The sequence below is a fragment of the Oncorhynchus gorbuscha genome, unplaced genomic scaffold, assembly GCF_021184085.1.
Source record: "Oncorhynchus gorbuscha isolate QuinsamMale2020 ecotype Even-year unplaced genomic scaffold, OgorEven_v1.0 Un_scaffold_3930, whole genome shotgun sequence".
Classification (NCBI taxonomy): domain Eukaryota; kingdom Metazoa; phylum Chordata; class Actinopteri; order Salmoniformes; family Salmonidae; genus Oncorhynchus; species Oncorhynchus gorbuscha.
The window spans coordinates 21,028-41,161 of NW_025748067.1; positions in this window are offsets into that span (position 1 = coordinate 21,028).

Sequence of the window (20,134 nt, forward strand, 5' to 3'; positions counted from 1 at the left end):
CAGACCATACAGTATCACAGTACATCAGACCATACAGTACCACAGTACATCAGACCATACAGTATCATAGTACATCAGACCATACAGTATCACAGTACATCAGACCATACAGTATCACAGTACATCAGACCATACAGTATCATAGTACATCAGACCATACAGTATCACAGTACATCAGACCATACAGTATCACAGTACATCAGACCATACAGTATCATAGTACATCAGACCATACAGTATCATAGTAAATCAGACCATACAGTATCATAGTACATCAGACCATACAGTATCATAGTACATCAGACCATACAGTATCATAGTAAACAGTACATCAGACCATACAGTACCACAGTACATCAGACCATACAGTATCATAGTAAACAGTACATCAGACCATACAGTACCACAGTACATCAGACCATACAGTACCACAGTACATCAGACCATACAGTACCACAGTACATCAGACCATACAGTACCACAGTACATCAGACCATACAGTACCACAGTACATCAGACCATACAGTATCATAGTACATCAGACCATACAGTATCATAGTACATCAGACCATACAGTATCATAGTACATCAGACCATACAGTATCATAGTACATCAGACCATACAGTATCATAGTACATCAGACCATACAGTATCATAGTACATCAGACCATACAGTACCACAGTACATCAGACCATACAGTACCACAGTACATCAGACCATACAGTACCACAGTACATCAGACCATACAGTACCACAGTACATCAGACCATACAGTACCACAGTACATCAGACCATACAGTACCACAGTACATCAGACCATACAGTACCACAGTACATCAGACCATACAGTACCACAGTACATCAGACCATACAGTACCACAGTACATCAGACCATACAGTACCACAGTACATCAGACCATACAGTATCACAGTACATCAGACCATACAGTATCACAGTACATCAGACCATACAGTACCACAGTACATCAGACCATACAGTATCATAGTACATCAGACCATACAGTATCATAGTACATCAGACCATACAGTACCACAGTACATCAGACCATACAGTATCACAGTACATCAGACCATACAGTATCATAGTAAATCAGACCATACAGTACCACAGTACATCAGACCATACAGTACCACAGTACATCAGACCATACAGTATCACAGTACATCAGACCATACAGTATCATAGTACATCAGACCATACAGTACCACAGTACATCAGACCATACAGTATCACAGTACATCAGACCATACAGTACCACAGTACATCAGACCATACAGTACCACAGTACATCAGACCATACAGTACCACAGTACATCAGACCATACAGTACCACAGTACATCAGACCATACAGTATCACAGTACATCAGACCATACAGTATCACAGTACATCAGACCATACAGTATCACAGTACATCAGACCATACAGTATCATAGTACATCAGACCATACAGTATCATAGTACATCAGACCATACAGTACCACAGTACATCAGACCATACAGTATCATAGTACATCAGACCATACAGTACCACAGTACATCAGACCATACAGTATCACAGTACATCAGACCATACAGTATCATAGTACATCAGACCATACAGTATCACAGTACATCAGACCATACAGTACCACAGTACATCAGACCATACAGTACCACAGTACATCAGACCATACAGTATCACAGTACATCAGACCATACAGTACCACAGTACATCAGACCATACAGTATCACAGTACATCAGACCATACAGTACCATAGTAAACAGTACATCAGACCATACAGTACCATAGTACATCAGACCATACAGTATCACAGTACATCAGACCATACAGTATCATAGTACACAGTACATCAGACCATACAGTACCACAGTACATCAGACCATACAGTATCACAGTACATCAGACCATACAGTATCACAGTACATCAGACCATACAGTACCATAGTACATCAGACCATACAGTACCACAGTACATCAGACCATACAGTACCACAGTACATCAGACCATACAGTATCATAGTACAACAGACCATACAGTACCATAGTACATCAGACCATACAGTATCATAGTACATCAGACCATACAGTACCATAGTACATCAGACCATACAGTATCACAGTACATCAGACCATACAGTATCACAGTACATCAGACCATACAGTACCATAGTACATCAGACCATACAGTATCATAGTACATCAGACCATACAGTATCACAGTACATCAGACCATACAGTATCACAGTACATCAGACCATACAGTACATCAGACCATACAGTACCATAGTACATCAGACCATACAGTATCATAGTACATCAGACCATACAGTACCACAGTACATCAGACCATACAGTATCATAGTACATCAGACCATACAGTATCACAGTACATCAGACCATACAGTACCACAGTACATCAGACCATACAGTACCACAGTACATCAGACCATATAGTATCACAGTACATCAGACCATACAGTATCACAGTACATCAGACCATACAGTATCACAGTACATCAGACCATACAGTACCATAGTACATCAGACCATACAGTACCATAGTACATCAGACCATACAGTATCACAGTACATCAGACCATACAGTATCACAGTACATCAGACCATACAGTACCATAGTACATCAGACCATACAGTATCATAGTACATCAGACCATACAGTATCACAGTACATCAGACCATACAGTATCACAGTACATCAGACCATACAGTACATCAGACCATACAGTACCATAGTACATCAGACCATACAGTATCATAGTACATCAGACCATACACTACCACAGTACATCAGACCATACAGTATCATAGTACATCAGACCATACAGTATCACAGTACATCAGACCATACAGTACCACAGTACATCAGACCATACAGTACCACAGTACATCAGACCATATAGTATCACAGTACATCAGACCATACAGTATCACAGTACATCAGACCATACAGTATCACAGTACATCAGACCATACAGTACCACAGTACATCAGACCATACAGTATCACAGTACATCAGACCATACAGTATCACAGTACATCAGACCATACAGTACCATAGTACATCAGACCATACAGTACCATAGTACATCAGACCATACAGTACCACAGTACATCAGACCATACAGTACCATAGTACATCAGACCATACAGTACCACAGTACATCAGACCATACAGTACCATAGTACATCAGACCATACAGTACCATAGTACATCAGACCATACAGTATCATAGTACATCAGACCATACAGTACCACAGTACATCAGACCATACAGTACACAGTACATCAGACCATACAGTATCACAGTACATCAGACCATACAGTACCACAGTACATCAGACCATACAGTACCACAGTACATCAGACCATACAGTACCACAGTACATCAGACCATACAGTATCATAGTACATCAGACCATACAGTATCATAGTACATCAGACCATACAGTACCACAGTACATCAGACCATACAGTATCATAGTACATCAGACCATACAGTATCATAGTACATCAGACCATACAGTACCACAGTACATCAGACCATACAGTACCACAGTACATCAGACCATACAGTACCACAGTACATCAGACCATACAGTATCATAGTACATCAGACCATACAGTATCACAGTACATCAGACCATACAGTATCACAGTACATCAGACCATACAGTACCACAGTACATCAGACCATACAGTATCACAGTACATCAGACCATACAGTACCACAGTACATCAGACCATACAGTACCACAGTACATCAGACCATACAGTACCATAGTACATCAGACCATACAGTACCATAGTACATCAGACCATACAGTACCATAGTACATCAGACCATACAGTATCATAGTACATCAGACCATACAGTACCACAGTACATCAGACCATACAGTACACAGTACATCAGACCATACAGTATCACAGTACATCAGACCATACAGTACCACAGTACATCAGACCATACAGTACCACAGTACATCAGACCATACAGTACCACAGTACATCAGACCATACAGTACCACAGTACATCAGACCATACAGTATCATAGTACATCAGACCATACAGTATCATAGTACATCAGACCATACAGTACCACAGTACATCAGACCATACAGTATCATAGTACATCAGACCATACAGTATCATAGTACATCAGACCATACAGTACCACAGTACATCAGACCATACAGTACCACAGTACATCAGACCATACAGTATCACAGTACATCAGACCATACAGTATCATAGTACATCAGACCATACAGTATCACAGTACATCAGACCATACAGTATCACAGTACATCAGACCATACAGTACCACAGTACATCAGACCATACAGTATCACAGTACATCAGACCATACAGTACCACAGTACATCAGACCATACAGTACCACAGTACATCAGACCATACAGTACCACAGTACATCAGACCATACAGTACCACAGTACATCAGACCATACAGTACCACAGTACATCAGACCATACAGTACCACAGTACATCAGACCATACAGTACCACAGTACATCAGACCATACAGTATCATAGTACATCAGACCATACAGTACCACAGTAAACAGTACATCAGACCATACAGTACCACAGTACTTCAGACCATACAGTACCACAGTACATCAGACCATACAGTACCACAGTACATCAGACCATACAGTACCACAGTACATCAGACCATACAGTACCACAGTACATCAGACCATACAGTATCACAGTACATCAGACCATACAGTATCATAGTACATCAGACCATACAGTATCACAGTACATCAGACCATACAGTACCACAGTACATCAGACCATACAGTATCACAGTACATCAGACCATACAGTACCATAGTAAACAGTACATCAGACCATACAGTACCATAGTACATCAGACCATACAGTATCACAGTACATCAGACCATACAGTATCATAGTACACAGTACATCAGACCATACAGTACCACAGTACATCAGACCATACAGTATCATAGTACATCAGACCATACAGTATCACAGTACATCAGACCATACAGTACCATAGTACATCAGACCATACAGTACCACAGTACATCAGACCATACAGTACCACAGTACATCAGACCATACAGTATCATAGTACAACAGACCATACAGTACCATAGTACATCAGACCATACAGTATCATAGTACATCAGACCATACAGTACCATAGTACATCAGACCATACAGTATCACAGTACATCAGACCATACAGTATCACAGTACATCAGACCATACAGTACCATAGTACATCAGACCATACAGTATCATAGTACATCAGACCATACAGTATCACAGTACATCAGACCATACAGTATCACAGTACATCAGACCATACAGTACATCAGACCATACAGTACCATAGTACATCAGACCATACAGTATCATAGTACATCAGACCATACAGTACCACAGTACATCAGACCATACAGTATCATAGTACATCAGACCATACAGTATCACAGTACATCAGACCATACAGTACCACAGTACATCAGACCATACAGTACCACAGTACATCAGACCATACAGTATCACAGTACATCAGACCATACAGTATCATAGTACATCAGACCATACAGTATCACAGTACATCAGACCATACAGTACCATAGTACATCAGACCATACAGTACCATAGTAAACAGTACATCAGACCATACAGTACCATAGTACATCAGACCATACAGTATCACAGTACATCAGACCATACAGTATCATAGTACACAGTACATCAGACCATACAGTACCACAGTACATCAGACCATACAGTATCATAGTACATCAGACCATACAGTATCACAGTACATCAGACCATACAGTACCATAGTACATCAGACCATATAGTATCACAGTACATCAGACCATACAGTATCACAGTACATCAGACCATACAGTATCACAGTACATCAGACCATACAGTACCACAGTACATCAGACCATACAGTATCACAGTACATCAGACCATACAGTATCACAGTACATCAGACCATACAGTACCATAGTACATCAGACCATACAGTACCATAGTACATCAGACCATACAGTACCACAGAACATCAGACCATACAGTACCATAGTACATCAGACCATACAGTACCACAGTACATCAGACCATACAGTACCATAGTACATCAGACCATACAGTACCATAGTACATCAGACCATACAGTATCATAGTACATCAGACCATACAGTACCACAGTACATCAGACCATACAGTACACAGTACATCAGACCATACAGTATCACAGTACATCAGACCATACAGTACCACAGTACATCAGACCATACAGTACCACAGTACATCAGACCATACAGTACCACAGTACATCAGACCATACAGTATCATAGTACATCAGACCATACAGTATCATAGTACATCAGACCATACAGTACCACAGTACATCAGACCATACAGTATCATAGTACATCAGACCATACAGTACCACAGTACATCAGACCATACAGTACCACAGTACATCAGACCATACAGTACCACAGTACATCAGACCATACAGTACCACAGTACATCAGACCATACAGTATCATAGTACATCAGACCATATAGTATCACAGTACATCAGACCATACAGTATCACAGTACATCAGACCATACAGTACCACAGTACATCAGACCATACAGTATCACAGTACATCAGACCATACAGTACCACAGTACATCAGACCATACAGTACCACAGTACATCAGACCATACAGTACCACAGTACATCAGACCATACAGTACCATAGTACATCAGACCATACAGTACCATAGTACATCAGACCATACAGTATCATAGTACATCAGACCATACAGTACCACAGTACATCAGACCATACAGTACACAGTACATCAGACCATACAGTATCACAGTACATCAGACCATACAGTACCACAGTACATCAGACCATACAGTACCACAGTACATCAGACCATACAGTACCACAGTACATCAGACCATACAGTATCATAGTACATCAGACCATACAGTATCATAGTACATCAGACCATACAGTACATCAGACCATACAGTATCATAGTACATCAGACCATACAGTATCATAGTACATCAGACCATACAGTACCACAGTACATCAGACCATACAGTACCACAGTACATCAGACCATACAGTATCATAGTACATCAGACCATACAGTATCACAGTACATCAGACCATACAGTATCACAGTACATCAGACCATACAGTACCACAGTACATCAGACCATACAGTATCACAGTACATCAGACCATACAGTACCACAGTACATCAGACCATACAGTACCACAGTACATCAGACCATACAGTACCACAGTACATCAGACCATACAGTACCACAGTACATCAGACCATACAGTACCACAGTACATCAGACCATACAGTACCACAGTACATCAGACCATACAGTACCACAGTACATCAGACCATACAGTATCATAGTACATCAGACCATACAGTACCACAGTAAACAGTACATCAGACCATACAGTACCACAGTACTTCAGACCATACAGTACCACAGTACATCAGACCATACAGTACCACAGTACATCAGACCATACAGTACCACAGTACATCAGACCATACAGTACCACAGTACATCAGACCATACAGTACCACAGTAAACAGTACATCAGACCATACAGTACCACAGTACTTCAGACCATACAGTACCACAGTACATCAGACCATACAGTACCACAGTACATCAGACCATACAGTATCATAGTAAACAGTACCACAGTACATCAGACCATACAGTATCACAGTACATCAGACCATACAGTACCATAGTAAACAGTACATCAGACCATACACTATCATAGTAAACAGTACATCAGACCATACAGTATCACAGTACATCAGACCATACAGTACCACAGTACATCAGACCATACAGTACCACAGTACATCAGACCATACAGTATCATAGTAAACAGTACATCAGACCATACAGTATCATAGTAAACAGTACCACAGTACATCAGACCATACAGTATCATAGTAAACAGTACATCAGACCATATAGTATCATAGTAAACAGTACCACAGTACATCAGACCATACAGTATCATAGTAAACAGTACATCAGACCATACAGTATCATAGTAAACAGTACATCAGACCATACAGTATCATAGTAAACAGTACATCAGACCATACAGTACCACAGCGCATCAGACCATACAGTACCATAGTAAACAGTACATCAGACCATACAGTATCATAGTAAACAGTACATCAGACCATACAGTACCATAGTAAACAGTACATCAGACCATACAGTACCATAGTAAACAGTACATCAGACCATACAGTACCACAGTACATCAGACCATACAGTACATCAGACCATACAGTACCACAGTACATCAGACCATACAGTACCATAGTAAACAGTACATCAGACCATACAGTACCACAGTACATCAGACCATACAGTATCATAGTAAACAGTACATCAGACCATACAGTACCATAGTAAACAGTACATCAGACCATACAGTATCATAGTAAACAGTACCACAGTACATCAGACCATACAGTACCATAGTAAACAGTACATCAGACCATACAGTACCATAGTAAACAGCACATCAGACCATACAGTATCATAGTAAACAGTACATCAGACCATACAGTATCATAGTAAACAGTACATCAGACCATACAGTATCATAGTAAACAGTACATCAGACCATACAGTACCACAGTACATCAGACCATACAGTACCATAGTACATCAGACCATACAGTACCACAGTACATCAGACCATACAGTACCATAGTAAACAGTACATCAGACCATACAGTACCACAGTACATCAGACCATACAGTACCATAGTAAACAGTACCACAGTACATCAGACCATACAGTACCATAGTAAACAGTACCACAGTACATCAGACCATACAGTACCATAGTAAACAGTACCACAGTACATCAGACCATACAGTATCACAGTAAACAGTACAGTACATCAGACCATACAGTATCACAGTACATCAGACCATACAGTATCATAGTACATCAGACCATACAGTATCACAGTACATCAGACCATACAGTACCACAGTACATCAGACCATACAGTATCATAGTACATCAGACCATACAGTATCACAGTACATCAGACCATACAGTATCATAGTACATCAGACCATACAGTATCACAGTACATCAGACCATACAGTATCACAGTACATCAGACCATACAGTATCATAGTACATCAGACCATACAGTATCATAGTAAATCAGACCATACAGTATCATAGTACATCAGACCATACAGTATCATAGTACATCAGACCATACAGTATCATAGTAAACAGTACATCAGACCATACAGTACCACAGTACATCAGACCATACAGTATCATAGTACATCAGACCATACAGTATCACAGTACATCAGACCATACAGTATCATAGTACATCAGACCATACAGTATCATAGTAAATCAGACCATACAGTATCATAGTACATCAGACCATACAGTATCATAGTACATCAGACCATACAGTATCATAGTAAACAGTACATCAGACCATACAGTACCACAGTACATCAGACCATACAGTATCATAGTAAACAGTACATCAGACCATACAGTACCACAGTACATCAGACCATACAGTACCACAGTACATCAGACCATACAGTACCACAGTACATCAGACCATACAGTACCACAGTACATCAGACCATACAGTATCATAGTACATCAGACCATACAGTATCATAGTACATCAGACCATACAGTATCACAGTACATCAGACCATACAGTATCACAGTACATCAGACCATACAGTATCATAGTACATCAGACCATACAGTATCATAGTACATCAGACCATACAGTATCACAGTACATCAGACCATACAGTATCATAGTACATCAGACCATACAGTATCATAGTAAATCAGACCATACAGTATCATAGTACATCAGACCATACAGTATCATAGTACATCAGACCATACAGTATCATAGTACATCAGACCATACAGTATCATAGTAAACAGTACATCAGACCATACAGTACCACAGTACATCAGACCATACAGTATCATAGTAAACAGTACATCAGACCATACAGTACCACAGTACATCAGACCATACAGTACCACAGTACATCAGACCATACAGTACCACAGTACATCAGACCATACAGTACCACAGTACATCAGACCATACAGTATCATAGTACATCAGACCATACAGTATCATAGTACATCAGACCATACAGTATCATAGTACATCAGACCATACAGTACCACAGTACATCAGACCATACAGTACCACAGTACATCAGACCATACAGTACCACAGTACATCAGACCATACAGTACCACAGTACATCAGACCATACAGTACCACAGTACATCAGACCATACAGTATCATAGTACATCAGACCATACAGTATCACAGTACATCAGACCATACAGTATCACAGTACATCAGACCATACAGTACCACAGTACATCAGACCATACAGTATCATAGTACATCAGACCATACAGTATCATAGTAAATCAGACCATACAGTACCACAGTACATCAGACCATACAGTACCACAGTACATCAGACCATACAGTATCACAGTACATCAGACCATACAGTACCATAGTACATCAGACCATACAGTATCACAGTACATCAGACCATACAGTACCATAGTACATCAGACCATACAGTATCACAGTACATCAGACCATACAGTATCATAGTAAATCAGACCATACAGTACCACAGTACATCAGACCATACAGTACCACAGTACATCAGACCATACAGTATCACAGTACATCAGACCATACAGTATCATAGTAAATCAGACCATACAGTACCACAGTACATCAGACCATACAGTATCACAGTACATCAGACCATACAGTACCACAGTACATCAGACCATACAGTACCATAGTACATCAGACCATACAGTACCACAGTACATCAGACCATACAGTATCACAGTACATCAGACCATACAGTATCATAGTACATCAGACCATACAGTATCACAGTACATCAGACCATACAGTATCATAGTACATCAGACCATACAGTATCATAGTACATCAGACCATACAGTACCACAGTACATCAGACCATACAGTATCATAGTACATCAGACCATACAGTACCACAGTACATCAGACCATACAGTATCACAGTACATCAGACCATACAGTATCATAGTACATCAGACCATACAGTACCACAGTACATCAGACCATACAGTACCACAGTACATCAGACCATACAGTATCACAGTACATCAGACCATACAGTATCATAGTACATCAGACCATACAGTATCACAGTACATCAGACCATACAGTACCATAGTACATCAGACCATACAGTACCATAGTAAACAGTACATCAGACCATACAGTACCATAGTACATCAGACCATACAGTATCACAGTACATCAGACCATACAGTATCATAGTACACAGTACATCAGACCATACAGTACCACAGTACATCAGACCATACAGTATCATAGTACATCAGACCATACAGTATCACAGTACATCAGACCATACAGTACCATAGTACATCAGACCATACAGTACCACAGTACATCAGACCATACAGTACCACAGTACATCAGACCATACAGTATCATAGTACAACAGACCATACAGTACCATAGTACATCAGACCATACAGTATCATAGTACATCAGACCATACAGTACCATAGTACATCAGACCATACAGTATCACAGTACATCAGACCATACAGTATCACAGTACATCAGACCATACAGTACCATAGTACATCAGACCATACAGTATCATAGTACATCAGACCATACAGTATCACAGTACATCAGACCATACAGTATCACAGTACATCAGACCATACAGTACCACAGTACATCAGACCATACAGTACCATAGTACATCAGACCATACAGTATCATAGTACATCAGACCATACAGTACCACAGTACATCAGACCATACAGTATCATAGTACATCAGACCATACAGTATCACAGTACATCAGACCATACAGTACCACAGTACATCAGACCATACAGTACCACAGTACATCAGACCATATAGTATCACAGTACATCAGACCATACAGTATCACAGTACATCAGACCATACAGTATCACAGTACATCAGACCATACAGTACCACAGTACATCAGACCATACAGTATCACAGTACATCAGACCATACAGTATCACAGTACATCAGACCATACAGTACCATAGTACATCAGACCATACAGTACCATAGTACATCAGACCATACAGTACCACAGAACATCAGACCATACAGTACCATAGTACATCAGACCATACAGTATCATAGTACATCAGACCATACAGTATCATAGTACATCAGACCATACAGTATCACAGTACATCAGACCATACAGTACATCAGACCATACAGTATCATAGTACATCAGACCATACAGTATCATAGTACATCAGACCATACAGTATCACAGTACATCAGACCATACAGTATCATAGTACATCAGACCATACAGTATCATAGTACATCAGACCATACAGTATCATAGTACATCAGACCATACAGTATCATAGTAAACAGTACATCAGACCATACAGTACCACAGTACATCAGACCATACAGTATCATAGTAAACAGTACATCAGACCATACAGTACCACAGTACATCAGACCATACAGTACCACAGTACATCAGACCATACAGTACCACAGTACATCAGACCATACAGTACCACAGTACATCAGACCATACAGTATCATAGTACATCAGACCATACAGTATCATAGTACATCAGACCATACAGTATCATAGTACATCAGACCATACAGTACCACAGTACATCAGACCATACAGTACCACAGTACATCAGACCATACAGTACCACAGTACATCAGACCATACAGTACCACAGTACATCAGACCATACAGTACCACAGTACATCAGACCATACAGTATCATAGTACATCAGACCATACAGTATCACAGTACATCAGACCATACAGTATCACAGTACATCAGACCATACAGTACCACAGTACATCAGACCATACAGTATCATAGTACATCAGACCATACAGTATCATAGTAAATCAGACCATACAGTACCACAGTACATCAGACCATACAGTACCACAGTACATCAGACCATACAGTATCACAGTACATCAGACCATACAGTACCATAGTACATCAGACCATACAGTATCACAGTACATCAGACCATACAGTACCATAGTACATCAGACCATACAGTATCACAGTACATCAGACCATACAGTATCATAGTAAATCAGACCATACAGTACCACAGTACATCAGACCATACAGTACCACAGTACATCAGACCATACAGTATCACAGTACATCAGACCATACAGTATCATAGTAAATCAGACCATACAGTACCACAGTACATCAGACCATACAGTATCACAGTACATCAGACCATACAGTACCACAGTACATCAGACCATACAGTACCATAGTACATCAGACCATACAGTACCACAGTACATCAGACCATACAGTATCACAGTACATCAGACCATACAGTATCATAGTACATCAGACCATACAGTATCACAGTACATCAGACCATACAGTATCATAGTACATCAGACCATACAGTATCATAGTACATCAGACCATACAGTACCACAGTACATCAGACCATACAGTATCATAGTACATCAGACCATACAGTACCACAGTACATCAGACCATACAGTATCACAGTACATCAGACCATACAGTATCATAGTACATCAGACCATACAGTATCACAGTACATCAGACCATACAGTACCACAGTACATCAGACCATACAGTATCACAGTACATCAGACCATACAGTATCATAGTACATCAGACCATACAGTATCACAGTACATCAGACCATACAGTACCATAGTACATCAGACCATACAGTATCACAGTACATCAGACCATACAGTACCATAGTAAACAGTACATCAGACCATACAGTACCATAGTACATCAGACCATACAGTATCACAGTACATCAGACCATACAGTATCATAGTACACAGTACATCAGACCATACAGTACCACAGTACATCAGACCATACAGTATCATAGTACATCAGACCATACAGTATCACAGTACATCAGACCATACAGTACCATAGTACATCAGACCATACAGTACCACAGTACATCAGACCATACAGTACCACAGTACATCAGACCATACAGTATCATAGTACAACAGACCATACAGTACCATAGTACATCAGACCATACAGTACCATAGTACATCAGACCATACAGTACCATAGTACATCAGACCATACAGTATCACAGTACATCAGACCATACAGTATCACAGTACATCAGACCATACAGTACCATAGTACATCAGACCATACAGTATCATAGTACATCAGACCATACAGTATCACAGTACATCAGACCATACAGTATCACAGTACATCAGACCATACAGTACCACAGTACATCAGACCATACAGTACCATAGTACATCAGACCATACAGTATCATAGTACATCAGACCATACAGTACCACAGTACATCAGACCATACAGTATCATAGTACATCAGACCATACAGTATCACAGTACATCAGACCATACAGTACCACAGTACATCAGACCATACAGTACCACAGTACATCAGACCATATAGTATCACAGTACATCAGACCATACAGTATCACAGTACATCAGACCATACAGTATCACAGTACATCAGACCATACAGTATCACAGTACATCAGACCATACAGTATCACAGTACATCAGACCATACAGTATCACAGTACATCAGACCATACAGTATCACAGTACATCAGACCATACAGTACCATAGTACATCAGACCATACAGTACCACAGAACATCAGACCATACAGTACCATAGTACATCAGACCATACAGTACCACAGTACATCAGACCATACAGTACCATAGTACATCAGACCATACAGTACCATAGTACATCAGACCATACAGTATCATAGTACATCAGACCATACAGTACCACAGTACATCAGACCATACAGTACACAGTACATCAGACCATACAGTATCACAGTACATCAGACCATACAGTACCACAGTACATCAGACCATACAGTACCACAGTACATCAGACCATACAGTACCACAGTACATCAGACCATACAGTATCATAGTACATCAGACCATACAGTATCATAGTACATCAGACCATACAGTACCACAGTACATCAGACCATACAGTATCATAGTACATCAGACCATACAGTATCACAGTACATCAGACCATACAGTACCACAGTACATCAGACCATACAGTACCACAGTACATCAGACCATACAGTACCACAGTACATCAGACCATACAGTACCACAGTACATCAGACCATACAGTATCACAGTACATCAGACCATACAGTACCACAGTACATCAGACCATACAGTACCACAGTACATCAGACCATACAGTACCACAGTACATCAGACCATACAGTACCACAGTACATCAGACCATACAGTACCACAGTACATCAGACCATACAGTACCACAGTACATCAGACCATACAGTACCACAGTACATCAGACCATACAGTACCACAGTACATCAGACCATACAGTACCACAGTACATCAGACCATACAGTACCACAGTACATCAGACCATACAGTATCATAGTACATCAGACCATACAGTACCACAGTAAACAGTACATCAGACCATACAGTACCACAGTACATCAGACCATACAGTACCACAGTACATCAGTACCATACAGTACCACAGTACATCAGACCATACAGTACCACAGTACATCAGACCATACAGTACCACAGTACATCAGACCATACAGTACCACAGTACATCAGACCATACAGTACCACAGTAAACAGTACATCAGACCATACAGTACCACAGTACTTCAGACCATACAGTACCACAGTACATCAGACCATACAGTACCACAGTACATCAGACCATACAGTATCATAGTAAACAGTACCACAGTACATCAGACCATACAGTATCACAGTACATCAGACCATACAGTACCATAGTAAACAGTACATCAGACCATACACTATCATAGTAAACAGTACATCAGACCATACAGTATCACAGTACATCAGACCATACAGTACCACAGTACATCAGACCATACAGTATCATAGTAAACAGTACATCAGACCATACAGTATCATAGTAAACAGTACCACAGTACATCAGACCATACAGTATCATAGTAAACAGTACATCAGACCATATAGTATCATAGTAAACAGTACCACAGTACATCAGACCATACAGTATCATAGTAAACAGTACATCAAACCATACAGTATCATAGTAAACAGTACATCAGACCATACAGTATCATAGTAAACAGTACATCAGACCATACAGTACCACAGCGCATCAGACCATACAGTACCATAGTAAACAGTACATCAGACCATACAGTATCATAGTAAACAGTACATCAGACCATACAGTACCATAGTAAACAGTACATCAGACCATACAGTACCATAGTAAACAGTACATCAGACCATACAGTACCACACAGTACCACAGTACATCAGACCATACAGTACCAGTACATCAGACCATACAGTACCATAGTAAACAGTACATCAGACCATACAGTACCACAGTAGTCAGACCATACAGTATCATAGTACAGTACATCAGACCATACAGTACCATAGTAAACAGTACATCAGACCATACAGTATCATAGTAAACAGTACAGTACAGACCATACAGTACCATAGTAAACAGTACATCAGACCATACAGTATCATAGTAAACAGCACATCAGACCATACAGTATCATAGTACATCAGACCACCATACAGTACCATAGTAAACAGTACATCAGACCATACAGTATCATAGTACATCAGACCATACAGTACCACAGTACATCAGACCATACAGTATCATAGTACATCAGACCATACAGTATCACAGTACATCAGACCATACAGTATCATAGTAAACAGTACATCAGACCATACAGTACCACAGTACATCAGACCCAGTACATAGTAAACAGTACCACAGACATCAGACCACAGTAGACCATACAGTACCACAGTACATCAGACCATACAGTACCATACAGTACATCAGACCATACAGTACAGTACCACAGTACATCAGACCATACAGTATCACAGTACATCAGACCATACAGTATCCATCAGACCATACAGTAACAGTACATCAGACCATACAGTACCACAGTACATCAGACCATACAGTATCATAGTACATCAGACCATACAGTACCACAGTACATCAGACCATACAGTACCATAGTACACAGTACCACAGTACAGACCATACAGTATCACAGTACAGTAGTACATCAGACCATACAGTACCATACAGTACATCAGACCATACAGTACCACAGTACATCAGACCATACAGTATCATAGTACATCAGACCATACAGTATCATAGTACATCAGACCATACAGTACCACAGTACATCAGACCATACAGTATCACAGTACATCAGACCATACAGTATCACAGTACATCAGACCATACAGTATCACAGTACATCAGACCATACAGTACCACAGTACATCAGACCATACAGTATCACAGTACATCAGACCATACAGTATCATCAGAACAGTACATCATCAGACCATACAGTATCATAGTACATCAGACCATACAGTATCAGTACATCAGACCATACAGTACCACAGTACATCAGACCATACAGTATCATATCCAGACCATACAGTACCACAGTACATCAGACCATACAGTATCACAGTACATCAGACCATACAGTATCACAGTACATCAGACCATACAGTATCACAGTACATCAGACCATACAGTCAGACCATACAGTATAGTACATCAGTAGTACATCAGACCATACAGTATCATAGTACATCAGACCATACAGTATCACAGTACATCAGACCATACAGTATCATAGTACATCAGACCATACAGTATCCAGTACAACCACAGTACATCAGACCATACAGTACCACAGTACATCAGACCATACAGTATCAGACCATACAGTATCATCAGTAGTACCACAGTACATCAGACCATACAGTACCACAGTACATCAGACCATACAGTACCACAGTACATCAGACATACAGTACATCCAGACCATACAGTACCACAGTACATCAGACCATACAGTATCATAGTACATCAGACCATACAGTACCACAGTACATCAGACCATACAGTACAGTACATCAGACCATACAGTATCATAGTACATCAGACCATACAGTATCACAGTATCATCAGTACCACAGTACATCCAGACCATACAGTATCACAGTACATCACCATACAGTACCACAGTACATCAGACCATACAGTATCACAGTACATCAGACCATACAGTACCATAGTATCATCAGACCATACAGTACCACAGTACATCAGACCATACAGTATCAGTAAACAGTACATCAGACCATACAGTACCACAGTACATCAGACCATACAGTATCACAGTACATCAGACCATACAGTACATCAGACCATACAGTATCATAGTACATCAGACCATACAGTACCACAGTACATCAGACCATACAGTATCACAGTACATCAGACCATACAGTACCACAGTACATCAGACCATACAGTACATCAGACCAGTATCAGTACCACAGTACATCAGACCATACAGTATCACAGTACATCAGACCATACAGTACATAGTACATCAGACCATACAGTACCACAGTACATCAGACCCATACAGTCAGACCATACAGTACCACAGTACATCAGACCATACAGTACCACAGTACATCAGACCATACAGTATCACAGTACATCAGACCATACAGTACCATAGTACATCAGACCATACAGTATCATAGTACATCAGACCATACAGTACCATAGTACATCAGACCATACAGTATCAGTACATCAGACCATACAGTATCACAGTACATCAGACCATACAGTATCATAGTACATCAGACCATACAGTATCATAGTACATCAGACCATACAGTACCACAGTCAGACCATACAGTATCACAGTACATCAGACCATACAGTATCACAGTACATCAGACCATACAGTAGTACATCAGACCATACAGTACCACAGTACATCAGACCATACAGTACCATAGTACATCCAGACCATACAGTATCATAGTACATCAGACCATACAGTACCACAGTACATCAGACCATACAGTATCATAGTACATCAGACCATACAGTATCACAGTACATCAGACCATACAGTATCACAGTACATCAGACCATACAGTACCACAGTACATCAGACCATACAGTATCACAGTACATCAGACCATACAGTATCACAGTACATCAGACCATACAGTATCACAGTACATCAGACCATACAGTACCACAGTACATCCAGACCATACAGTATCATAGTACATCAGACCATACAGTATCACAGTACATCAGACCATACAGTACCACAGTACATCAGACCATACAGTATCATAGTACATCAGACCATACAGTACCACAGTACATCAGACCATACAGTACCATAAACAGTACATCAGACCATACAGTACCACAGTACATCAGACCATACAGTACCACAGTACATCAGACCATACAGTACCACAGTACATCAGACCATACAGTACCACAGTACATCAGACCATACAGTACCATAGTACATCAGACCATACAGTACCACAGTACATCAGACCATACAGTACACAGTACATCAGACCATACAGTATCACAGTACATCAGACCATACATACAGTACCACAGTACATCAGACCATACAGTACCACAGTACATCAGACCATACAGTATCACAGTACATCAGACCATACAGTATCATAGTACATCAGACCATACAGTACCATAGTACATCAGACCATACAGTATCACAGTACATCAGACCATACAGTATCATAGTACATCAGACCATACAGTACCACAGTACATCAGACCATACAGTACCACAGTACATCAGACCATACAGTACCACAGTACATCAGACCATACAGT